The sequence below is a fragment of the Scyliorhinus torazame genome, chromosome 12 (assembly GCF_047496885.1).
Source record: "Scyliorhinus torazame isolate Kashiwa2021f chromosome 12, sScyTor2.1, whole genome shotgun sequence".
NCBI lineage: Eukaryota > Metazoa > Chordata > Chondrichthyes > Carcharhiniformes > Scyliorhinidae > Scyliorhinus > Scyliorhinus torazame.
In genome coordinates, this window is record NC_092718.1 from 128,734,896 (window position 1) to 128,761,382 (window position 26,487).

The window sequence follows — 26,487 nt, forward strand, 5'->3', positions numbered from 1 at the left end:
CTCTCCTTTCTGCCAGTCAGCCAATCCTCTATCCATGCCAGATCTTACCCTTCAACACGATGGGCTTTTAACTTATTTAACAGTCTCCTGTGTGGCACCTTGTCATGGCCTTCTGGCAATCTAAGTAAATCACGTCCACTTGTTCTCCTTTATCTAATGTACTTGCTACTTCCTCAAAGAACTCGTGCATATTTGTCAGACATCACCTCCCCTTGACGAAGCCGCGCTGACTCAGTGCTATTTTATCATGCACTTCCCTACTCCGCGAACTCATCTTTAATAATGGACTCTAAAATTGTAACAATGGCCGAAGTCAGACAAATCGGCCATATAATATCCCATCTTCAACCTACCGGCCTTCTTAAACAGGGTTGTTACATTAGCAACTTTCCAGTCTTCTGGTACCCTTCCTGTCTCCAATAATTCCTGAAATATCACCACCAAATTCTCCACAATCTCCTGAGCTATCTCTTTCAGAAGTGAGGATGTAGTACATCCGGTTCAGGTGATTTTTACGCATTCAGACGTTTGCGTTTCCTTAGAATATTCTCCTCAGTAATGGTTATTGCACTCACCTCTACCCCTCGTTCTCCTGGAGCTCTGGCGTCCCACTGGTGACTTCCACCGTGCAGACTGATGCAAAGTAACTATTCAGTTCGTCTGCCATTTCTTTGTTTCCTATTATTACTTCTTCAGCTACATTCCCCAGTGGTGCAATGTCTATTTTTACCTCTCTCTTACCTTTTATATATTGAAAAAAATATTCCCGACTTACTGTACAGTACTAGCTAGCGTGTACTCATACTTCATCTTCTACACCTTATTGCTTCTTTAGTGGTCGCGTTTAAAGGCTTCCCATTCCTCGCCAATTTGGATGCTTTTGCTCCAATTTTTATGCTGTTCGTGACTTCCCTCGTCAGCCATGTATGATTTTTCCTCCTCTTAGTATGTTTCCTTCTCCTTGGGGTGACTTGCTGTTGTGCCTCCCGAATAACCCCCAAAATCTCCCGCTATTACTGTTCCACTGTCGGACCTCCGAGGCTCCATTTCCAAACATCTCGGGCCAGCTCTTCGCTCATGTCTTTGTTGTTACCATCATTTGATTGTAATGCCGTTACATCTGACACGTGACTCCTGAGCCACAGCAATGTGATTGACTCTTATCTGCCCGCTCAGCGTTTGTAAGAATTTGAAAATACGTTAAGCTATCAGCATTCGTAAGGTATGAACATTATGAAGCTCAACCCCTTCAGAGAGAGATCAAAACAGAACCCTCCCAGCATTACCCATACGGTACAGTCCAGAATTAGGGAGAAAAAAGTGCAATTTCATCCTGTGCATAGGAAAAAAACAAAAGTGTAAGTTGAACAATGTCATGGATGGGAAGAATCAGCTCCTGAACTATTTTCCTTCAGAACGGCTACATCAGGTAGTAAGAACTCCATTTTTGGTTTCAGCCCCTGATGAGAACCCAACGGTTTGCCGTTGGGACAAAATATTTCTGAAACACAGGCCTGAGAACAACAGCCTGTATGCAAATTTCATATTCAAGCACATTTTTAAAACACTTCTGAAAACGTAAGTAAAAAAGTTCGCAAACACGAAATAACGTTACAGTTAAAAGCTGTGGTTCTATGATCAACATACCACATGAAACCTATTCCGGCATTCATATTAAAAATCAAATCCTTTGAAATACCACGAAACTATAAAGATAACAACCAGGTTTTGCCTACTTATCTTGGTGCCGAGTCCTTAGACAGAGAAACATTATTAGATAGAGCAAGCTGCGAACTTTCTTCCCAACTTCCTGCCCTGGAAGCAACTCCTTTGTTAAGATAGACCTGGTTTCACCCATTAGCTCTACCAGCAGAAATCCAGCATTTGTCTCTGCAGTAGACATATACAAAATAAAAGTAGGAGAAGGTAAACACCGCGGTTCGGGTTGTTCCACGTTTCATTAAGTTCATGACTGATCGTCAAGTTCAATATCCTGATCGCACCTTACCCCCATATCCCTCGACACCTTTAGCCCCAAAAGCTCTATTTAATTTCGCCTCAAACTGCACAACGTTTTGGCCTCAACCAAATTCCATTCCATAAAATTCCACAGATTCCGCACTCTCTGGGTGAAGGATTTTCCTCACCTCAGTGCCCAAAACATTCCCCCTTACCCGCAAGGTGTTATCCATCGTTCTGAACCACCCTCCCCAATCGGTTATTTTCTTCTGTCTCTGCCTCGTATAATCCTGTCGGAATTTTAAAAGTTTCGATGTGAACGTCCTCTCTCATCAACACGCCAATGAATGTAATCCTAACCGATTTAGTCTCTCCTCATATGCCAATCCTCCCATTCCAGGACTAAGCCTGGTAAACCTTCGCCTCACTACCTTCAGAGGAAGAACATCCATCCTCAGATAAGCACACTACAACTGCACACAACATTCTCGGTGTGACCTCACCAATGTTCTATACAATTTCAGTAAAACGTCGGTGTTTCTATACTCAAATATTTTAGCTCTGATGGCCAAGATACAATTTGCCTTCTTCATTGCCTGTTGTACCTGCACCATTCCTTTCAGTGACGTATTCACCAGGACATCAAGGTCGCGATGAGTATCTATCGCTCTCAATTTAAACCCATTAAAATAATAATCTGCCTCCCTATTTTTGCTGCTGAAGCGGATATCCTGACATTTCTCCAGATTATACGACATCTTATATGCATATGCCCAGTCACTCTGTACAAACCCAGCTGAAGCATCTTCTCATCCACCGCAATCCTCACCCACCCATCAAATTTATATGGTCTGAAAATTTTGGAGATAATATATTTTAAGTTCCTCGTTCAAATCATTGATATCTAATGAGAACAGTACGGATCCCAGGACAGATCCCTGTGCTACCACAATAATCACTGCCTTCCAATCAGAAAATACCTATTTATTGCAATATTTTGCTTCCACTTTTATAACCAGCTTTCTATCCATCTCATGACGCTACTCCTACTCGCATGTGCTTTATCTGCACACAGTAAAGTCCCTTGTTACAAAATGTGCCTTGATATGTTTAGCCTAGCTCAAACTGTAACAATATTGTATTAGTTTCCTTTTGAGAACAGGGAAACCTGCTTCACATATTCATTGCTAATGAATCACCCCTGCACAAATCACGATTAACACACATTTAATCACAGGTCGACCATTGTCTCTAAGCATTCAAATCGATGTCTGAGAATTTTTACTGGGGACATACAAACCCCAGGACGGTGACCGTGTGGAATTTTCATATTATCGCCATGCCTTGGTGGGTCTCACTCCTAGTTTGATTTGCGCAGTTTAGGTGGATTGGCCGCGCTGAATTGCCGCATCATTGAAAAAAAAATAATAGAATCCATACTGTGCATAAGGAGGCCGTTCGGCCCGTAGAATTTGCACGGGCCCTTCGAACGAGCATTGTACCCGTATCCACTCACTGAACTGCCCCTCCCTGCCCCTGGAACCCGGTACCCTAACCTGTGGATCCCTGGACTCTAAGGGGCATGACCAATCGACCTAACCCGTATCCCTAATTCTGTGCGAACAAAACCGAGCAGCTGGAGGAAACCCACGCAAGCACAGGGAGAACGTACAGACCATACACAGTCAGTGACCAAAACCGGAATTGACTCCTAGATCCTGGCGTTGTTAGGCAGCAGTTCTAACCAGAGTGCCACGGTCTTGTCCACATGGGCAGTTTAGCTTTAAAAAGAAGAAGAATAAAATAAGAAGCTGGTCATATTAATTAGCTTCAGACGGAAGGTTTAAGAGGAGTAAATAATGACAAAGATGAGGCGAATAGAATCGCCGTGTCCGTGAAACATCAATCGATTACGTGCATGAGCATTAAAAATGTTGTGGATGCAGTAAGATATGGAGTATGTCTTCTTCTGGAAGATATAAAAATATTTATGTGGTGAAGTATTGAAGAAAGATCATTGGTCAGTTCGTATGTCATGTCTGATCTCATTGGAACAAAACAAGCGTCAGCAAAGTTACGTTCGAGGAGTTTTCATAAATTTCCACTTTCTTGCAAAAGTTAATTGTGTCTCAGGATTTATGACTGGTTTCTGCGAGAGCCATACTCAAGAAATCCGGAAAGAATTCGTAATAACGAAGGACTGTGCAATATCAGCAGAGGGTATATTTTTAGTTGCTATAAGCAGAAGAGTAATGCATAGTCATGTACCAAAAATAAGGTTACGTTCTAACCCAAAAGTCTCTTTGAAAAGACAGGTTATGGTGGGATTTTGCACAACCAACGGCGTACTGCAAAACACGATTGGACGGAGAATCGGTTGTGGCAATAAAATCATGGCGGGTGCTGGGCGTACGCCATAATGCCGTGCTCCGCTGCCTCGATCGTGGCGTCAATGCGTTCGACTCCGCACGTACAGTAAATGCCACCCACAAATCTTGCCCAAACAGGAAGTAAAGCCCCGACCTCGATTTGGAACCAACCATGATCTCGGAGCGCCCTACCCGGTCTAACAACTGACGTCAGCCCCCGGATCGCCCGGCCCAGTCCCTGGAGCTCCCGACCCGATCCCCGACGACAAAACCAGGCCGAACTCGATCTGAAGAGGACGGTCAGCGACCATGAGATGGAGGGAAAAAAATCCACATTGAGGCCCGACCGGCCTGCTCCAAGACCCGAACTCAGGAGCACCCAATGAGGGAAAAGAACACGGGACCCAGCGCAACCTGCCTCAGGAAGCTCCTGCCTGCGATCTAGGACCACCAAAACCCCGCGCGACGACCCGAAAACGCCGCAATGTATTCCCGTGCTCGCAGAACGCCAGGACTTGCCTTCCGGGAGCAGAGAGGAGCGGACCTGCGCGGGACAGTGCTGCAGGGGAGAAGATAAAGGCAGCGCCAGGCTCAGGGCTCAGCAGAGAGGAGCGGACCTGCGCGGGACAGTGCGCGGGACACTGCGCTGCAGGTAGGATTGCTGGAAAATTGGAAAAGTCACAGGAGACTGTGTCCTGATTGGCTGAATGGCAGACTGGGCTGAATTTGAATATTTGTGGCGTTACTAGTTTTAATTTGAATCAAATTACTATTTTTAAGTTGATTTGAATTCCTATTTCTCAAATTTTAAATCTCACTTAAATAACTATTTTTGATTGATTTAAATTACTATTTTAAAATTGAGTTAAATAACTTTTTCAATTTTAATTAAATAACTTTTTCAATTTCAAACACTAAGGGCGTTCAAATGGTCATTGCATAGACATATGGACGATAAGGAAATAGTGTAGATGGGCTTTAGCGTGGTTGCACAGGTCGGTGCAAAATCGAGGGCCGAAGGGCCTGTACTGCGCTGTAATGTTCTATGTTCTAATTAAGTAACTAGTAAGTTTGTTGTAAGATCAAGCAAGATAAATACCCAGGTATAAATCTAATTAAATTGTAAACGGGGATTGGATTTAATATGATACAAAAACATCTCAAGTTTAATATTAAAGGTTTAATTTAAAGGAAAAATGCATGACAGGACAGCTCGAACGCGTGGTCTGCTCCTCTTGCTCCATGTGGCAAGCTGGGAACAGTTCCAGTCCCCAGGGTCAGCGTGTGTGCAGGATGTGTCTCCAGTTAGAGCTCCTGGAAGCTCGAGTATCAGAGCTGGAGCAAAGGCTGGAGGCACGGTGGAGCATCCGCGAGTCAGAGAGAATCGTGGATATCACGGATAGGGAGATGGTCACTCCGCAGTCTCAGGCTCCACAGGCAGGAAGGGAATGAGCGAGAGAGCAGGGCAGTTAGTGCAGGAATCTCCTATAGCCATTTCACTGCAGAACAGATATGCCGCTTTGGATACTGTTGAGGGGAATGGCATCTCAGGGGAAAACAGCGACAACCAAACTTGCGGCACCACGGTTGGGTCTGCTGCAGATGGGAGGGGTGATTAGTGTGACAGTGCAATAGTTATAGGGGATTCAATTGTAAGGGTAATAGGCAGGCGTTTCTGTGGCCGCAAACGAGACTCCAGGATGGTATGTTGCCTTCCTGGTGCTAGGATCAAGGATGTCTCGCAGCGGGTACAGGACATGCTGGAGTGGGAGGGTGAACAGTTAATGGTCGTGGTACACATCGGTGCAAACGACATAGACAAAAAAATGGATGAGGTGCTAAAAGCAGAATACAGCAGCTAGGAAGGAAGTTAAGACATCGCACCTCGAAGGTAGTGATCTCAGGATTATTACCGGTGCCACGCGCAACTCAGAGTAGAAATAAAATGATGTATAGGATGTATACATGGCTGAAGGGATGGTGTCAGGATGATGTTTTCAGATTCCGGGGCCTTCGGGCCAAATCTGGAGGAGGTGGGAACTGTGTAAACCGGACGGGTTACAGCTGGGCAGGACTGGAACTGATGTCCAAAGATGTGCGGGTTAGGTGAATTGGCCAATGATAAATTGCCCTTAATGTCCAAATTGCCCTTGGTGTTGGGTGGAGCTGTTGAGTTTGGGTAGGGTGCTCTTTCCAAGAGCCGGTGCAGACTCAAAGGGCCGAATGGCCTCCTTCTGCACTGTAAATTCAATGATAATCTATGATTAATCTAGGACAAAGATTCGGCACAACATCGTGGGCCGAAGGGCCTGTTCTGTGCTGTATTTTCTATGTTCTATGTCTTAGCAGGGCTATTTGCTAGAGCGGTTGGGGAGTGTTTAAAGTAATGTTACAGGGGAATGCGAAACGATGCAAGAAGTCGGAAGGTAGTAAAACAAGGGCAGTAACAAAAGGCAGTAAGCGGGAAAGAGTAAGGCAGAGAAGCCATAGTCAAAAATCAAAAAGAGCGACAGAACAAGGTACAGTGACTGAGGCGAGCTCAGGGAATAGGTCCAGTAATACTAAAAGGAATAAAACGGGAAGTAAAAGCATTAATGGAAAGCGACACGGCAGGTTGTTACATGAAGATATGAGTTCAGTGACAAGGAAAATTAAGAGAAACGTTAAGAAGAAAAATAACTTAGGAGAGGTTACTGATCAAGGTGTTAAGATTCAAAACAGAGGTGTAAAATCCAACAGAAGTGTACTTTACCTGAATGCTCGTGGTATTCGGAATAACGTAAATGAGTTGATGGTGCAAATCATCGTGCATGACTTTGATTTAGTGGCCATTACTGAAACATGGTTAAAAGATGGTCACGACTGGGAGTTAAATATCCAAGGGTATCAAACTATACGGAAGGACAGAGTGGATGATAAAGGTGTAGCTCTGTTATTTAAGGATCACATCTGGGCAATAGTAAGGGATGACATTGGTGCTATGAGGATAAGGTTGAATCCATTTGGGTGGAAATCAGGAATAGTAAGGCGAAAAAGTTCACTGATAGAAGTAGTCTATAGGCCACCAAATAGTAACATTATGGTGGGGCAGTCAATAAACAAATAAATAACTGATGCATGTAGAAATGGTACAGCATATGTCGATTGGTTTAACCAGGTCAGTCAAGGCGGCCTTGAGGAGGAGTTTCTAGAATATGTCCGCGATCGTTTCCTAGAACAGTATGTAATTGAATCTACGAGGGAACAAGCGGTCCTAAATCTGGTCCCGTGTAATGAGACAGGGCTGATTAATGATCTCATAGTTAGGATCCTCTCGGAAGGAGCGATCATAATATGGTGGAATTTAAAATACAGATGGAGGGTGAAAGGGTAAAATCAAACACTAGTGTTTTGTTCTTAAACAAAGAAAATTACAATGGTATGAGAGGAGGGTTAGCTAAGGTAGACTGGGAGCAAAGACGTTATGGTGAAACAGTTGAGGAACAGTTGAGAACCTTCCAAGCGATTTTTCAAAGTGCTCAGCAAAGGTTTAGACCAACAAAAAGGAAGGACAGTAGAAAGAGGGAAAATAAACCCTGGATATCTAAGGAAATAAGGGACAGTTTCAAATTGAAGGAAACAGCGTACAAAATGGCAAAGATAAATCGGAGACTAGAATACTGGGAAATCTTGAGGGGGCAATAGAAAGCGACTAAAAAACGTATAAAGAAGAGTAAGGTAGATTCTGAGAGTAAACTTGCTCAGAATATAAAAACAGGCAGTAAAAGTTTCTACAAGCATATAAAACAAAAGAGTGGCTAAGGTAAATATTGGTCCTTTAGAGGATGATAAGGGAGATTTAATAATGGGAGATGAGGAAATGGCTGAGGAACTGAACAGGTTTTTTGGGTCGGTCTTCACAGTGGAAGACACAAATAACATGCCAGTGACTGATGAAAATCAGGGTGACTGCGGAGGACATTGAGATGATTGTTATCAGTAAGGAAGTAGCGATGCGCAATCTCATGGGGCGAAAGGTAGACAAGTCTCCTGGCCCTGATGTAATGCATCCCAGAATGCTACAAGAGATCGCTAGGGAAATTGCAAATGCACGAGTGATAATTTACCAAAATTCATTAGACTCTGGAGTGGTCCCGGTGGATTGGAAATGACAAACGTGGCGACACTGTTTACAAAAGGAGGTAGGTAGAAAGCGGGTAATTATAGGCCAGTGAGCTTAACTTCGGTAGTAGGGAAGATGCTGCAATCTATCATCAAGGAAGAAATAGCCAGGCGTCTGGATGGAAATTGTCCCATTGTGTAGACGCAGCATGGGTTCATAAAGGGCAGGTCGTGACTAACTAATTTAGTGGAATTTTTGAGGGCATTACCAATGCGGTAGATAACGGGGAGCCAATGGATGTGGTGTAGCTGGAGTTCCAGAAAGCGTTTGACGAGGTGTCACACAAAATATTGTCTCATAAGATAAAGATGCATGGCATTATGGGTAAAGTTGTAGCAGGGATAGATGATTGGTTAATTAATAGAAAGCAAAGAGTGGGGATTAATGTGTGTTTCTCTGGGTGGCAATCAGTAGCTAGTGGTGTCCCACAGGGATCAGTGTTGGACCCACAATTGTTCACAATTTACATAGGTGATTTCGTGTTGGGGACCAAGTGCAATGTGTCCAAGTGTGCAGACGACACTCAGATGAGTGGTAAAGCAAAATGTGCAGAGGATACCGGAAGTCTGCAGACGGATTTGGATAGGTTAAGTGAATGGGCTAGAGTCTGGCAGATGGAATACAATGTTGACAAACGTGAGGTTATCCATTTTGGTAGGAATAATAGCAAAATGGATTATTATTTAAATGATAAAATATTAAAACATGCCGCTATGCAGAGAGACCAGGGTGTGCTAGCGCATGAGTCATGAGTCGCAAAAAGTTGGTTTACAGGTGCAACAGGTGATTAAGAAGGCAAATGGAACTTTGTCCTTCATTGCCAGAGGGATGGAATTTAAGACTAGGGAGACTATGCTGCAAATGTATAACGTGTTAGTGAGGCCACACCTGGAGTATTGTGTTCAGTTTTGGTCTCCTTATCTGAGAAAGGACGTAATGGCGCTGGAGGGTGTGCAGAGGAGATTCACTAGGTTAATCCCAGAGCTGAAGGGGTTGGATTACGAGGGGAGGTTGAGTAGACCAGGACTCGTTGGAATTTAGAATGCTTTTGGGGGTGGGGGGGGGGGGGGGGGAATCTAATAGACACGTATACAATTATGAAGGGAAGAGATAGGATAGATGCAGGCAGGTTGTTTCCACTGCCGTGGGAAAGTAGAACTAAGGGACATAGCCTCAAAATAAGGGGAAGTGGATTTAGGACTGAGCTTAGGAGAAACTTCTTCACCCAAAGGGTTGCGAAATGGAATTCCTTACCATGTGAAGCAGTTGAGGCTTCTTCATTGAATGTTTTTAAGAAAAAGATAGATAGTTTTTTGAGGAATAAAGGGATTCAGGGTTATGGTGTTTGGGCCAAAAAAGATCAGCCATGATCTCATTGAATGGCGGAGCAGGCTGGAGGGGGCCAGGTGACGTACCCCTGCTCCTAGTTCGTTTGGTCTTATGACCCGTCCGGATCGCAAACATGCCCCGCGAGCAACCCCTCTATCTTAGTCAGCACACAAGATCCTGCCAAATGCAAACTCGGAAACGTAACCAGAGCCCTGGTCCCCGCCAGCGCCCTGCCCCCCCCCCACCCCTCCAGATGCAACCCCCTACCTTCCACAAGGTCAGACTTCACCCATGGGATCTCGGGACCATCCAGCCCTCGCCGCCGACCGTGGAAGCGAGGTAAAATGATGGTCCGCAGGTGAGAATCAAGCAACGCTGTTTCAAGACTCCTCTCCCCAGCATACTCCTGGCAAACGTACAGTCGATTGAAAACATGCTGAATTAACTTAACGACAGACTTACCTCTCAGAGTGAAGTAAGAGACTGCTGTGTGCTCTGTTTGACAGAGACATGGCTCACCCCCGCCTCACAGGACTGTGCCATACAACGTGAAGGCTTCTCAATTCATCGAGCAGACCGCACTGCATCATCACGCAAAGCAAAGTGTGGAGGAGTTTGCCTCCTCATCAACTCCTCCTGGTGGTTGTATGTAACTACCCTGGCGACCTACTGCTCTCCAGCCCTAGAATATCTGACCGTGAAATGCCTTCGATACTAACTTCCACGTGAGTCCGCTTCAGCCATTATCACAGCGGTCTACATCCCATCCCAAGCAGAAGTGATGAAGCTGCTGGACGAACTGTGTACAGTTATAAATAACTATGAAACAAAACACCCGGAGGCCTTGTTCATTGTGGCCGGGACTTCAACAAGACCAACGGCAACAGTGTAATGCCAAAGTTCCACCAGCACATCTCGTGTCCCACTGGTGGCGACAACACTCTTGACCACTGCTGCTCAAAAATCAAGGGTGCCTACCGTTCCTTCTACCGACCGCACTTTGAGAAATCATACCATAAGACAGTGCCCATTCTCCCGGCATGAAAGCAGGAACTCAAGCAGGGGAATCCAGCTAAGAAGATCACGCAGTGCTGTTCACTGGAAACAGAAGAGCTCCGATGTGACTGCTTGGAGACATATTTAAGAACTCAGAGACCAACTTAAATGAGTATGCCACCACCGTCACAGATTTCATCAGCAAATGCGTGGACGACAGCGTGTCAAAGAAAGCAGTACGTACATTCCCCAACATGAAGCCACGGCTCAATCGCGAGGTTAACTCCCTACTGAACGACAGGTCTGAGGCGTTCAAGTCAAGCGACCTTGACCTACACAAGAAATCCAGATACAACCTCTCCAAAACCATCCGAGATGCCAAGACAGAATATCAGACCACGCGACAGTCACAGACTAGCGTTTCAGACGCTCGGCGGTTGTGCCAAGGCGTAAACAACATAACGGGCAATAAAGCAAAGCTGAGCAGTACCTGCGGCAGCAGCGTACCCCTACCCGAGCAGGGAACCAACGATCCACTTTCGAGTGCCCCAACAGCACATAACACACCCATACCCACCATCACAGCTTCTGAAGTCAGATCGGCTTTCCAGAAAGTGAACTCTTTGAACGCGACGGGTCCGCACGTGATCACTGATCGTGCACTAAGAGCCTGCGCAGACCAGCTGGCAGATGTGTTTCCGGACATCTTTAACCTGTCCCTACTCCGCTCCGAGTTCCACACCTACTTCAAGAAAAGCACCATCATACCGGTGCCAGGGAAAAGCAGGCAACATGCCTTAATGACTCCCGTCCGGTGGCCCTGCCTTCAATCATAATGAAGTGCTGCGAGAGGTTGGTAATGAAGCGTATCACCCCCATACTCCCAGAACGCAATTTGCATACCACCGCAACCACTCCACAACATACACCATCTCCCTGGCCCCACACTTATCCTTAGAGCATCTTGGCAAGAGGGTCTCCTACATCAGACTCCTATTCATTGACTGCAGCTCCGCCATAAACACCATAATACCGCCAAACTCATATCAAAGCTCCAAAACCTGGGATTAACTCTTCACTGTGCAACTGGATCTTCGACTTTCTAACCGACAGACTACAATCAGTAAGAGTAAACAACAAGACCCCCTCCACAATAGTACTCAATACCGCGGCCCCTCAAGGCTGCGCACTTAGCCCACTACAATACTCCCTATATTCACACGACTGCGTCACCTACACCTCATGCTGCCTCGGGGAAGCGGGCAGCATAATCAAAGACCACTCCCATCCAGCCGACTCACTCTTCCAACTTCTTCCTGTCTTGCGACGGTCCTCGAACAGTGACATTCGTGCATCGATCATGCAGGAGATAGAAACGTCTGAGAACACGCACGAAAAGACTTAAAAACATGTGCCGTGGCTGATGAGGGAGTGAGGGAAGGTAGAGCATGTAGAGGCAAGAAAGTGGATTGCAGGTTGTGTTACCGGTAGGGCACGTTGGGGAGTGGATGTCTGTCGGGCGAGGGGGGGGGGGGGGGGGGTTGGGGGGGGTGGGGGGGGGGAAGCGGGGAGCGGCAAGGTGCGGCTACAATTGGTGACCAGTGGATCGCCCATGGCGTCGGGGTGACTTCCCACCGGGGCAGGAGCGTAAAGAAACGGACAGCTGGTGCCATAGTTTGCAAGGCAGGCATCTTGCTGTGAGCTCCACTGAGAGCCCACCGTGGCCCGTGTTTGTGCAGAAAGACACCAGTGGTAAGGGTGCCTTCACCCACAGTCACATACCCCACCTCCACCCCACCAACTCTCATCCCCACAAGCGGCCACCACACCGTCGGGGCAGTTCGCGGCACAACCAAGGGTAACATCCAGAGTAATGGATGGTGCCTGGCGGGGACTTCGAGCGTACTGGCGGCGCAGGTACGGCCAGCCACCGGTACCGCTGGCAGCATGCATGGGTGCCATAGCCCTTGCGCCCTGCAGTGACGGCCCGGACCGGGCTAGAAGCGCGAAGGGCAGAGTGCCAGAGGAAATCGTCGGGAGTGGGTGTGGTGATGGAGCGGACGGTGAGGGAGAGGTTGCATGAGTAGAGATGGACTCCAGTGCAGACTGGACCACCATGTAGCCCGGCGGACCTGGTTGGACGCAGCTCCGATCATGTCTGACTTTCACCCCTGCAGACAATGAACATCGGAATTCAACCAAGAATGGCAGCTTTCGTCCTAGTTGACAGAGGCTTTGCGAGGTGGAGTTGATTGAGGGAGTCTCTGCAGCAGCGGGTCCTGCACAATAAGAACAGGAAACGCCGCTGAGGTTGGAGAGCCGGCTGGCCAACAGGCAGATGAGGAGGACGTGCAAGATTATGCCCTGTGTGTACCTGCAGTGCTTTTCATTCTCGGGTCTGCCAGACCTGGCATACCATCTAAGACGCCGGCTCAGCAAGGGCACAGTGCGACATATCTGCCAGATCATGGCGCCACCGCTGGCACCGCTGGAGTATGGGGGTGGACATCCGCTCTCAGTTTAGTTGATAGTCGTTCTATACATTTTCGCCACACGATCCACCCTGGCACCGAGTGGAGGACCTATCCCGAAGAAGGTGGCTGTGTTTCATTACGGAGACCCTATATGCCCATTTGGTACAATGCATTAAAGTAGTTGTGGTCCAAGCCCGACAGGATGCCCGGGAAGCGGTGTTCGCCATCTTCACCGAGATGTCCCGGGTTCACGAGTGCACGAATTTCACTGTTCGAACACCGTCGCATGACAGGCCGGTCTTCACAACCGAACACTGTACCATCAGATACATACGAGGCACGTCGTTGCCCAATACCCGGGCAATGTGCACGACACCTTCATATTGGCACAATCAACGTTTTCTGACCGCTTCGGGGTTAATCCCCGGTGGAGAGATTTGCAATTGAACGATACGGTTTTTCGGCTGTCGTCGTTGCTGGTTGCGCCTGTCCTGAAGCCACAGACCGACGCGGAGACTGGCTAAAATGACACTCATGCGGCGACTAGGGGCATGATCGAGTGGTTCTCTGGCATCATGAAGCTGCGGTTCAGCCATTGGCAAAGACATCACATCCTACTCGTACACCCTTCCAACACCGCCCCCCACCCCCCTCCTCGCTCCGCCCGCCACCCTTTTACATGACCACCCTCAATGCGACCCATCGCCCTGTTGTAACCGGCTCCATGATTCTTACCTGCCGCACTACTTGATACGGACCTCGCGTTGGCAGTACCAGCAGGTCGTTTCATGTCATGGAGGAGGATGAGACATGGCTCTCTGTGATGAGCTCTGCTGCACCACTCCTTTTGACAATTTTTGATCTTGCTCACAGCAGCACTTGCTGCAGGGTGAACACTGAATGTTGACTGGCCAATCCATCGCCTGGTCCCATCGAACCCTTGGGTGGTTGAGGTGGCGAAAGAGGGTAGAGGTGCGGAGAGGTGGGGTGGTGATGGGATGGGATGGGCAGCACGGTAGCATTGTGGGTAGCACAATTGCTTCACAACTCCAGGGTCCCAAGTTCGATTCCGGCTTGGGTCACTGTCTGTGTGAAGTTTGCACGTTCTCCCCGTGTGTGTGTGGGATTCCTCTGGATGCTCCGGTTTCCTCCCACAGTCCAAAGATGTGCAGGTTAGGTGAACTGGCAATGCTAAATTGCCCTTAGTATCCAAAATTGCGCTTAGTGTTGGGTGGGGTTACTGGGTTATGGGAATCGGGTGGAGGTGTTGACCTTGGGTAAGATCAGTCTCGATGGGCCGAATGGCCTCTTTCTGCACTGTAAATTCTATGTTAATCAATGTATACTGGAGCAGTGATCCCTGGCTGAACTGAATAGCCTAGACGAAGCCCGACACAAATATCCTCCCCCAGTGCCCCCTTGCGGGCAGCCCAGGTTGCCCCTTCCCTCACAACCTTCCGACAGAGCAACGAGGCATGTTGTGGCCTTTTGCAGAGGTGTTTAATGTGAGCAAGTGTACATACACAAACAGCGTTGTGCCCTAGCCCACATCTATATAAAACCGCCTGCACGTCTGCCAAATTATCTCGTGTTTACATTTCTGGTACGGCCCAAATGCTACAGCGGGGTGCATCCCCAGCTGAGAGGTCAAGAATGGAAGCAGCCGGTTGCGATTCCTACCCTCTGATAGGTGATCACCATTGGTGGCCGTCTTCTGCGACTGCGCTTGGATGGGCCGGGCTGCTGTTCGGACACCCCAGTTGTCATGGTGCCACCCTGTTTGCGATTTGCGTATCGGATTGGACCAGGCCAGGAGAGGTGTGTCCCAGATGCTGTGGAGTTCCAGCACCAATCCCATCGGGTGTCACTGGCACGTGCCCTACCACTACCTCTTCCCTTGGTGTGCCGAGAGTCCCTCGGTTACTCCATGCAACGAGTTTGTGAGCAGAGCTATACCACTGAGGCACCCACGCCAGCTGGTTGTGCCAGTCCTGAAGTCCAGCGCCCGCCCCAAATATTGTCTAGTTCCTCGCGGCCATGGGGCACAGCGAGTGGACCTACATCAGGGTGCGGCTGCACCACCACTTTCTGGGTCTGTGCCACATCAGCCAGTGACTGTGCCAACTCTCTCTACCTCTGTCGCGTTGTGGCCAGCGCCTGACCAATGACGCTGACGCACTTAGCCAGTGTCTGTTTAGAGGCTGTTTAGCACAGGGCTAAATCGCTGGCTTTGAAAGCAGACCTAGGCAGGCCAGCAGCACGGTTCAATTCCCGTAACAGCCTCCCCGAATAGGCGCCGGAATGTGGCGACTAGTGGCTATTCACAGTAATTTCATTTGAAGCATACTTGTGACAATAAGCGATTTTCATTTCATTTTTCATTTTCGTCTCATTCATTTCATTTCATTTCATTTTCTGCAGTGAGTGGGTCACACGCTGGAGCGCCGCTTAAATGCCCAGGTGGACACGGTACATAGCTGCCTGTGAGTGAGCAGCCCAATCTTGGGCCTTGGTCATTACGCATACAGAATGTCCGAGGCATTGCACATGCAGATTCATGGTCGATACCTTCGCCACAAAGGCCCCAACCAGAGATGCCACACGTTTGGTGTTCGGCTGGATGCTATGCATTGTTGGCATCGCCTCCTGCCCCTGCACCTGTTCGACACCTGCAGCTGCACCTGCATTCGCCGGATGGCTGACCACAGATCTCATGCAATCCCTGACTCTGTGACTACGTCTGCAGATTGTATCAGCGTTTCCCAAATGTGGCGGGTGCTGTGGGTTCGAAAGGTTGTTTTGGAGGTGGTGGTCCTAGTGGGGACGGTGGTGGGTGTGTGCGTTGGTGTGCTAGTGGTAAGCACGGTGTGGGTATTTATGTAGTAGTGGTGTGGGGCTGGGGACGAGTTGATGCTGGGCATGGGGCTGCTGTCACCTGTGCCATGGGAAGGCAGAAATCAGCGGGGTCTCACTTGCTCGCCCGCTAGTGTCCTACACCTTGGTGACTGCCCTCTCCCCAGACTCACCATAAGACCATTAAACCATGTGTCAGGATATGTATAGTGCCAGCGTAGTAAAGGTTTAACATGTGAACTATTTTAAATCAAACACTGGATAGCGTTACTATTTCATTGCATCTAAGTCAGCATCTCTGAATATTATGAGAAGCTGATGAGAGCAGAGTCAGAATTGAGTGTAGAGATATAGCACAAGGTCAAGTCACAGTGTAGTTTATTAGTTCGATAGAATATTGATTACTGCAGTAAAAATTCAGTATTACTAGTGTAATATCTGTTGCTCTGTAAAGTGTGCGAACCTAATCAACTCTGGTAGCGCACAATAAATACGTTTTGATTTAAACGTCTTATTCATATATTGTTTGCAAACACCACCTTTCTGGCTATTTTGGAGGAACAGGCAAGGAATATAACGCCATACAAAAAGGAGCAGAATTGGGCCAGTCGGCCCACCGAGTCCGCTCCGCCGTTGAATCATAGCTGATATTTTTCTCATCCCCATTCTCCTGCCTTTTGTCCACAACCGCTGATCCCCTAATTAATCAAGAACGTCTCTATCTCTGTCTTCAGAACACTCAGCCCTCCGCAGCCTCCTGCGTCAACCAGTTCCACCCAATCACCACGCTCTGCCTGAATAAATGCTTCTACATCTCTGTGTTAAAGGATCGTCCCTTTAACCTGAGATTGTGCCCTCTGGTTCTCGTTGTTCCTATCAGGTCCAATGCCCACTGCTGAGCTGCAGTGAGGGGTTGCATTTCTCACAGTCCCCAGCCCATTTCTTCCCTCTCCAGTCAGTTGTGAGACGTCTTCTCCTGGGGTGGGAGACAGAAAATGACAGTGTTCAAAAATCCGAGTCAAGCAGCACAGGGGTTGTTTCGCTGGTAGCTTTCGTGGCCACTATGCGTGCTGGAAGGTGGTACAGTGTGGTTATTTGTCGCCCTCTTTGTGGAGGGGGAATGGATGGGCTTACGGGTGTCTGGTTTGGTGGTAAGCATCAGCGACTTAGCCAGGCAGCACTGAGAACATCGTCCAGTTTCTTGTCGAACTGCTGGCCGGTCCTGGTGGTTGCTATGGAGATCATGGTGTCTCCTACCTGCCCCCAGGACTGGTGCACGGCGGCTGATAGCATCATCATCGACCCCCCCCCCCTCCCACCGGGGTACAGTGTGGCCCGCCCCTCCCTCACTGTCTCCAGTGCGGTCTCCAGTTCCACGTCTGTGAAACAGGATGCTGCTCTCCTTGCTCCCATCTTCGTGACATGGATCCTGTATGTGGTGAGTGCTTATACGCGGCTGAAACGTGTCTGTCTTTCAATTGTAAATCTCGAATCCGCGGATCTGGTACAGTTTTTCATTGGAATCGGTAGTTTGGCACCAGTGCTTGCCCAATAACTGTTCATGAATTGCTCTGGGAACAGTACCAATTTTGCTATCTTGGAACATGATTGTCTTCATCCCGGCGTCGACACTTTGTTTCTGAAATGCAGAGTTCGGCCGCATGTTTCTATATCCCGAGAGAAGTTTTATTTCAATTTAAAGGAAAATAGAAAGTAAATGATGCTTGAAAGATGTGTTTCTTTTTTTCTGATTGACACAAAGGAGCGGCTATTGTATGTGAACCAAATAAATTATAAGCACCGACGTAAAATCTCACTCGACAAAGGGGCATAAAGAACGTTGGTTAAAATTTGACTCTTGTTGCGTAGCACTCCTGCCTCACGGCGCAGCGGTCCCCGATTCAATCCCTTGCTCTGGGTCGCTGTCCCTGTGGAGTTTGCACATTCTCCCCGTGTTTGCGGTGGAGTTCAACCCGCAACCTAAAGATGTGCAGTGCAGGTGGATTGGCCACGCACGCAAAATTGCCCCTCAATTGAAAAAGAAGAATTGGGTACGCTAAATTTATTTAAAAAAAACCAATATAAAGCAATTGAAAATTGTGTGATGGGAATGGTGAAAAATTTGATTCAAATAAATGGGTTAAGGGCAGAAAACAACAACTCGGTGTCCAGGTTAATTGCAGAAGCTAATTTGGTTCACATTGGAACAATGTATATGAGCAGTGTGTAGATAGAATTGTACAGCACAGGGCAGCACAGTGGCACAGTGGTTTGTCTTGCTGCCTTCGGGTGCATATGTCCTAGGTTCGATCCCGACTCTAGGTCACTGTCCGTGTGCTGTTTGCACATTCTCTCTGTATTAGCGTAGGTTTCATCCCCTTTACCCAAAGATTGGCAGTGTAGGTGGATTGGTCAAGCTAAATTGCTCCTTAATTGGGAAAAAAAATTGTGTTCTCTCAATTTATTGTAAAAAAAGGGAATCGTACAGCGTAATCGGAGCTTTGTCTCAAGTCGGCACAGTAATTTTTGGTATCAACTAATCGGACAGGACAGGTATGGCAAACTGACGCTTTATGCAAGAACGAAATGAAGATTGTGTGGACGATCTTGTGATGATGTTGCTTCACAGCACAACCTCAGAAGCGGATACGGTATACAGTTTCATCATTACAGGTTTAGAAAGGTGGAATTTGATTGAATGGTTGGTCTACAAAGAGCCAACGTGAAACTGACATGTCGGAAAATGTGCTCCTCTGTCATAAGTTTATGATTCAGTGGCTGTAAAACAGGTACCAATAGATGCTGCCTAGAAATATATATTTCACTTTGTTATCACGATCCAGAATTATCCAAGTGTCAAGAAGACTTTAAAAAATCAGGTTAGCATTGTCATACTCGTCCCTTCTAAACTCCAAAGAGTTACGTTTGGAGGCGGATACATTGTGTTAAGCGCAGATTTGATGGCAAAATAAAAAAATGTTGCTTGTAAATCTTACGTACATAACAGAACGAAGATAAATTGGTATCCTGTGTAATTAAATAGATGACATTATTATGAAAGGAAAATGCATTCTCAAGATCGGATGTTGATAAACAACTCCATCCGATCTGACCACTACTAGAGATCATGGAATATTCATAAGTTAATACATTCGCACGTAATTTACCGCCCTGTCTGAACAAAAGGGGAAATATACCCAAAAATTGCGATTTGTTTGCTTTGATTTGACATTGGTTACACATATCTTCACTGTCAGACCAAATCTTCGCAGCAGAAATCAAGGAGACCCTGACAAGATTTGTTTTCAAGGAAACAACCTTCCTTTACACGATGTTGATATATTTCTTACATTTGACATGTGCTACCCGAACATTTATTTTTGTTTGTGTGAATCCAATTCGGTGGACACTCCTGGATCGCTTGTTTCCTCTCTGCTTTTCGGATCCATGTATGGATGGACGGATTCATGGTGGATGGATGGATGGAAGGATGAATCTATGGCACAAAATGAATTACTTGCTTTTTTATTGTTTTAATTGCGCACGTTCTGTCAATGCAAGTCATTTAACTGTAAATCAAATACGAAATTAGATTAGACGTATAAGTAGAGAACGAGAACTAAACAACAGAACATTTGTTTTCAAGCCGTTTCGGTATTCGCTGGAAAAACGTTGGTGAAAGTGTGGAATTACCGAGATTGATGCCACATCTGTTGGAATATTTCTCAATATGGTATCTACCGAACCATTTTTCATCATCGCAGAGGAAGCTGTAAAAGAAAAAGAAAAAGGTAATTTCTGTATTTGATGTTTGCTTGTTGAGTGAAAATGTCCCTGAGCATGAGATGTACTGTGACATACTGTGGCAGAAAACTATTAAGCCACACGTTTTTCATATCTGCTATTACTCAACTATTATATCATAACATATTGTCTCATATCGCATACTTGGTTTCAATGCCTAAGTAGACCGCTCATATCGTTCAATGGTCTCTCGAATCTACATAATCTCTTCAGTGCAGAAGGAGGCCATCCGGCACATCAGGTCTTCACCGCCCCTGAGAAAGACGACCCTTTCTAGGCTCTTTCCCCCGCAGTTTCCCGTAAGCTCACCGAAATTGTGCATCTTTGGACCCAAGCGGAATATTAGCATGGTTATCCAGCTAAACTGCACCCATTCGGGCACGCAGGGGACATTTTGCATGGCCAATCCACCTAACATGCAAATATATAGCTAACACATAGCTTAACGTTCAACGTATAATTTCCGGCATAAACAAAAAAATGAATCCAGATTTTAATTCTGATGTATGTGCATCTGCCTTGCTACTTTCGGTTGATATGGCTGTTGAACGTTGTTGGAGGAACTTGTTCAGGTTGCTTTCGCGGTACTAGCAGTGGGGACTATTACATATCTGCTATGCAGTTTGTTAATATGGCGACCGGTTAGCTCTCTCAGATGCACAGAAAATATGTCCTGATCTTTACCAGAAAAGCTACCATGAGAGGACCAACAAGTAATGTTTTTTAAATTTCAGAATCACAACCTTATTCTACTCCTTTGCGGCTTGCGTCAGTAGTAAAAGTTTTAAGCTGCTATGTGTTTGTTTGTATGTGTGTGTGATGGTGGGTGCTGGAAGGCGAAACGGGAACTGGGGCTTGGGCGTATTTCCCCTGGTTTTAAAATATCCCACATTTCACAAAGACTTTGAAAATGCAAACTGTCTCTCGTTCGGCAGGCTCCCATTTGCGTCCATCCTTATACTTGATCGCGCACGGAATTACCTGCTCTAACAAACTCAACATCAGGTTTTCATAACTGCAGTGGTCGCCATGATTCCCCGCGGTTGATCCGTACAACCATAGATTTCGAAATGTTTCACCTAATTTTCAACATTTCCCAATATTTATCTCCACGGGTCAGCACAAAACGAATTCAGAATATTCCACACACTGATCTCTGAGTATGTGCATCCACCATGCCAGCGGTCCGGGATGTCTTCACCTATTTCATAAATTCGCTTTCGTGTCTCCTCACTCACAGCTCAGCCCCCTTCGGGTAAAGCTAAAGCCGAACACACTTAGCCGTTGTTTGGGTAACTGGCGTGACTTTCCACTGATGTTGTGCCTGTATCCTAAACGCCCCGATTATGCAACTGCGAAGATCAAAGAAACCGTTCCATGGTAAAAGGTATTTTATACGTATTTTAGTTTCATTATAAGGGCAGCGCGGCGGCGCAGTGGCTAGCACTGCGGCCTCACGGCACCAAGGTGCCAGGTTCGATCCCGGCTCTGGGTCACTGTCCGTGTGGACTTTACACATTCTCTCCGTATTTGCGTGGGTTTCGCCCCCACAACCCAAAAGATGTGGAGGGTAGGTGGAATGGCCGCGCGAAAGTGCCCCTGAATTGGAAAAAATGAATTGGGTATTCTAAATTTAAAAAGAAAGAAAATCACTATGTTCACTCCCCTAGAGGTAGCAGAGCGCAGCGGAAGTAAGAGGGGCAGTCTACTGAGAGCGGAGGATAAATTGAACGCGGTGCTCGGGGCCGTCACTGAGAGGGGGGGATGTAAAAGGGGAGCCGGAGTTGCGCTACTGGTTCGGGGGAATATCACAGCTGTACTGCGGGAGGACACCTCAGAGGGCAGTGAGGCTATATGGGTAGAGATCAGGAATAAGAAGGGTGCAGTCACAATGTTGGGGGTTTACTACAGGCCTCCCAACAGCCAGCAGGAGATAGAGGAGCAGATAGGTAGACAGATTTTGGAAAAGAGTAAAAACAACAGGGTTGTGGTGATGGGAGACTTCAACTTCCCCAATATTGACTGGGACTCACTTAGTGCCAGGGGCTTAGACGGGGCGGAGTTTGTAAGGAGCATCCAGGAGGGCTTCTTAAATCAATATGTAGACAGTCCAACTAGGGAAGGGGCGGTACTGGACCTGGTATTGGGGAATGAGCCCGGCCAGGTGGTAGATGTTTCAGTAGGGGAGCATTTCGGTAACAGTGACCACAATTCAGTAAGTTTTAATGTACTGGTGGACAAGGATAAGAGTGGTCCTAGTATCAATGTGCTAAATTGGGGGAAGGCTATTTATAACAATATTAGGCGGGAACTGAAGAACATAGATTGGGGGCGGATGTTTGAGGGCAAATCAACATCTCACATATGGGAGGCTTTCAAGTGTCAGTTGAAAGGAATTCAGGACCGGCATGTTCCTGTGAGGAAGAAGGATAAATACGGCAATTTTCGCGAACCTTGGATAACGAGAGATATTGTAGGCCTCGTCAAAAAGAAAAAGGAGGCATTTGTCAGGGCTAAAAGGCTGGGAACAGCCGAAGCCTGCGTGGAATATAAGGAAAGTAGGAAGGAACTTAAGCAAGGAGTCAGGAGGGCTAGAAGGGGTCACGAAAAGTCATTGGCAAATAGGGTTAAGGAAAATCCCAAGGCTTTTTACACGTACATAAAAAGCAAGAGGGTAGCCAGGGAAAGGGTTGGCCCACTGAAGGATAGGCAAGGGAATCTATGTGTGGAGCCAGACGAAATGGGAGAGGTACTAAATGAATACTTTGCATCAGTATTCACCAAAGAGAAGAAAATGGTAGATGTTGAGTCTGGAGAAGGGTGTGCAGATAGCCTGGGTCACATTGAGATCCAAAAAGACGAGGTGTTGGGTGCCTTAAAAAATATTAAGGTAGATAATTCCCCAGGGCCTGATGGAATCTACCCCAGAATACCGAAGGAGGCTGGAGAGGAAATTGCTGAGGTCTTGACTGAAATCTTTGGATCCTCACTGTCTTCAGGGGGTGTCCCGGAGGGCTGGAGAAGAGCCAATTTTGTTCCTCTGTTTAAGAAAGGTAGCAAGGATAATCCAGGGAACTACAGGCCGGTGAGCCTTACTTCAGTGGTCGGGAAATTACTGGAGAGAATTCTTCGAGACAGGATCTACTCCCATTTGGAAGCAAATGGACATATTAGTGAGAGGCAGCATGGTTTTGTGAAGGGGAGGTCGTGTCTCACTAACTTGATATAGTTTTTCGAGGAGGTCACTAAGATTATTGATGCAGGTAGGGCAGTAGATGTTGTCTATATGGACTTTAGTAAGGCCTTTGACAAGGTCCCTCATGGTGGACTAGTACAAAAGGTGAAGTCACACGGGATCAGGGGTGAGCTGGAAAGGTGGATACAGAACTGGCTAGGCCATAGAAGGCAGTGAGTAGAAATGGAGGAATGCTTTTCTAATTGGAGGGCTGTGACCAGTGGTGTTCCACAGGGATCAGTGCTGGGACCTTTGCTCTTTGTAGTATATATAAATGATTTGGAGGAAAATGTAACTGGTCTGATTAGTAAGTTTGCAGACGACACAAAGGTTGGTGGAATTGCGGATAGCGATGAGGACTGTCAGAGGATGCAGCAGGATTTAGATTGTTTGGAGACTTGGGCGGAGAGATGGCAGATGGAGTTTAATCCGGACAAATGTGAGGTAATGCATTTTGGAAGGTCTAATGCAGGTAGGGAATATATAGTGAATGGTAGAACCCTCAAGAGTATTGAAAGTCAAAGAGATCTAGGAGTACAGGTCCACAGGTCATTGAAAGGGGCAACACAGGTGGAGAAGGTAGTCAAGAAGGCATACGGCATGCTTGCCTTCATTGTCCGGGGCATTGAGTATAAGAATTGGCAAGTCATGTTGCAGCTGTATAGAACCTTAGTTAGGCCACACTTGGAGTATAGTGTTCAATTCTTGTCGCCACACTACCAGAAGGATGTGGAGGCTTTAGAGAGGGTGCAGCAGAGATTTACCAGAATGTTGCCTGGTATGGAGGGCATTAGCTATGAGGAGCGGTTGAATAAACTCGGTTTGTTCTCACTGGAACGACGGAGGTTGAGGGGCGACCTGATAGAGGTCTACAAAATCATGAGGGGCATAGACAGAGTGGGTAGTCAGACGCTTTTCCCCAGGGTAGAAGGGTCAATTACTAGGGGGCATAGGTTTAAGGTGCGAGGGGCAAGGTTTAGAGTAGATGTACGAGGCAAGTTTTTTACGCAGACGGTAGTGGGTGCCTGGAACTCGCTACCGGAGGAGGTGGTGGAAGCAGGGACGATAGTGACATTTAAGGGGCATCTTGACAAATACATGAATAGGATGGGAATAGAGAGATACCGACCCAAGAAGTGTAGAAGATTGTAGTTTAGTCGGGCAGCATGGTCGGCACGGGCTTGGAGGGCCAAAGGGCCTGTTCCTGTGCTGTTCATTTCTTTGTTCTTGTTCTTTGTTAATTGGTAGGGAGCACCCGACATTCGAGCGACAGCCTTTTTGGTGTTCAAGCAACAGGTTGGTTGAGAAAAAAGAAATGAACACTGGTGTTACAGGAAAGCGGTAATCGGTCAGCAACTGATATTCCCGATTTTGTCTCAATAGCTAAAAATTGAATAACGGAAAATGTGAATAGGTACGGAACCAAACTTGGAGACTGGAGGATGAGGGTGAACAGCCAATGATCGTGGTACATAGTGGTACAAACAGCAAATAATAAAAAATCATGAGGTCCTGAAAGCAGAATACGCGAAGTTAGGAAGAAACATGAGAAGGTGCCGCTCAAAGGGCGTTATTTCAGGATAACTACCAGTGCCACGTGCTGGTGAACATAGGAATAACAGAATATATCGGAAGAATATTTGGCTGAAGACGTGGTGAAACGTGGAAGGCTCCAGATTGCTGAGCCATTGGGACCGGCTGGGGGGAAGATGAGACCATTACAAAGTAAATGATTACACGTGGGCAGGAAAGTATCGAAAGTACAGGGGGTGGGAACCTATATGACGATACTGAGCAGGGGAAATCAATAATAAGACAAAGAAACAACAAGTAGAATGCGTATAGTGAGAACAAAATGGCCAGTAACAGGTAATGGCACAGAAGAAAATAAGTATGGAACCAGTAAGGAACGTTAAAAGGACTAATCTTAAAATTTGCACCTGAATGCTCGGAGCAGTCGAAATAAAATGGATGATGTGGTTGCAAAGGAGGATAATATGGTTGGGTTAACAGAGATATAGCTCGAAGGCTTACGAAGCGTGGGCACATAATATTGACAGGTATTCAGTTTTTTAGTATGGACAGACGGTAAGGAAAATGTGGTGGAGTTGCATTGATGATTAAATAAGATATTGGTTGAGGAATGCTATTAGAACAGACGATGTGGAATCTGTTTGGGTTGAGTTATGATACACAACAGGGCACAACAGATTGGGAGGGGTGGTAGCCATACAAACAAACTGCAGTTGTAATGTTTGAAATAGCATCTGACAGAACAATAATGATGCATCTTTTAAAATGCCATCTGTGATTCTGGCTAACTTTAATCTGCATATAGATTGGGCGAGTCTAATTAGTCGCATTACAACAAAGGACGAATTACTTGAGTGTGTACGGGATGGTTTTCTGTAGCCATACATTGAGGAGCCAACACGAGAACAGGCCATCTTGGACAGGGTGCGTGCAATGAGTATCACTTAATTGGCAGGCTGGCTGTGAAAAAACATTTAGAGATGAGTAACTATAATATGATATAGTTCCTTATCATGGTGGATGGTGAGAGAGACCTTTCTAAGTCTGCGGTACTAAACCTCATTAAAGCTAACTACGATGGTATGCGTCATGAGTAAGCTGTGATGCATTGGGAAACACTACTGAAAGAAAAGACAGTGGACAGCATAAAAGAGACGTATAGGGGAACGCCAAAAGTTGTTTATTTCTAATTGGTGCAAGAGTAGAAAGGGAACCTTTCCAAATTGTGGCTTATAAGGGAATGTTGAGATCTTAATAGATTCAAAGAAGAGACATACAAGATAGCTAGAAAAGGCAATAAACCTAAGGATTGGGAAAAAGTATAAAGTTCAACAAAGACAGGCCAAGGGATTAATTTAGGAGGGGAAAATGCAATACAAAGGTAAGCTAGCGGGGAACATATAAACTGATGGTCAATGTTTCTATAGGTATGTAAAGGGGAAAAGATTGATTAAAACGAATGTCGACGCCTTACAGTGCGGCACGGTAGATTTCGTAGCGAGGAGCAAATAAATGTTTGTGGATCTAAATTCTTACATGAATAACAGACCGGAAAAACACACGTTTTAGTGAGGAACTGAAATAAATTAGTATTCGTAGACAAATCGTATTCAGGAAATTACTGGGATAAGAGTCTACTAAATCTCGAAAGCCTGATGATCTTCATCCAAACGTATTAAAGGAAGTAGCACTGGAAATAATAGATCCATTGGTCGTTATTTTCCACAATTATTTAGACTCTGGAATGTATCCTACAGATTGGAGTACAGCTAA

At 46.5% G+C, this 26,487-nt stretch overlaps 1 long non-coding RNA gene across 1 annotated transcript in view; it reads left to right on the top strand.

Annotated features, from left to right (window-relative positions):
- LOC140387228 (uncharacterized) overlaps nucleotides 1–19,021 on the top strand; it is a 41,982-nt gene extending 22,961 nt beyond the window's left edge. Inside the window, exon 3 of the long non-coding RNA XR_011933790.1 lies at nucleotides 18,986–19,021. This is a non-coding gene — a long non-coding RNA (uncharacterized lncRNA). The remainder of the gene's footprint in view (nucleotides 1–18,985) is intronic.
- Nucleotides 19,022–26,487: the final 7,466 nt, after the last annotated feature.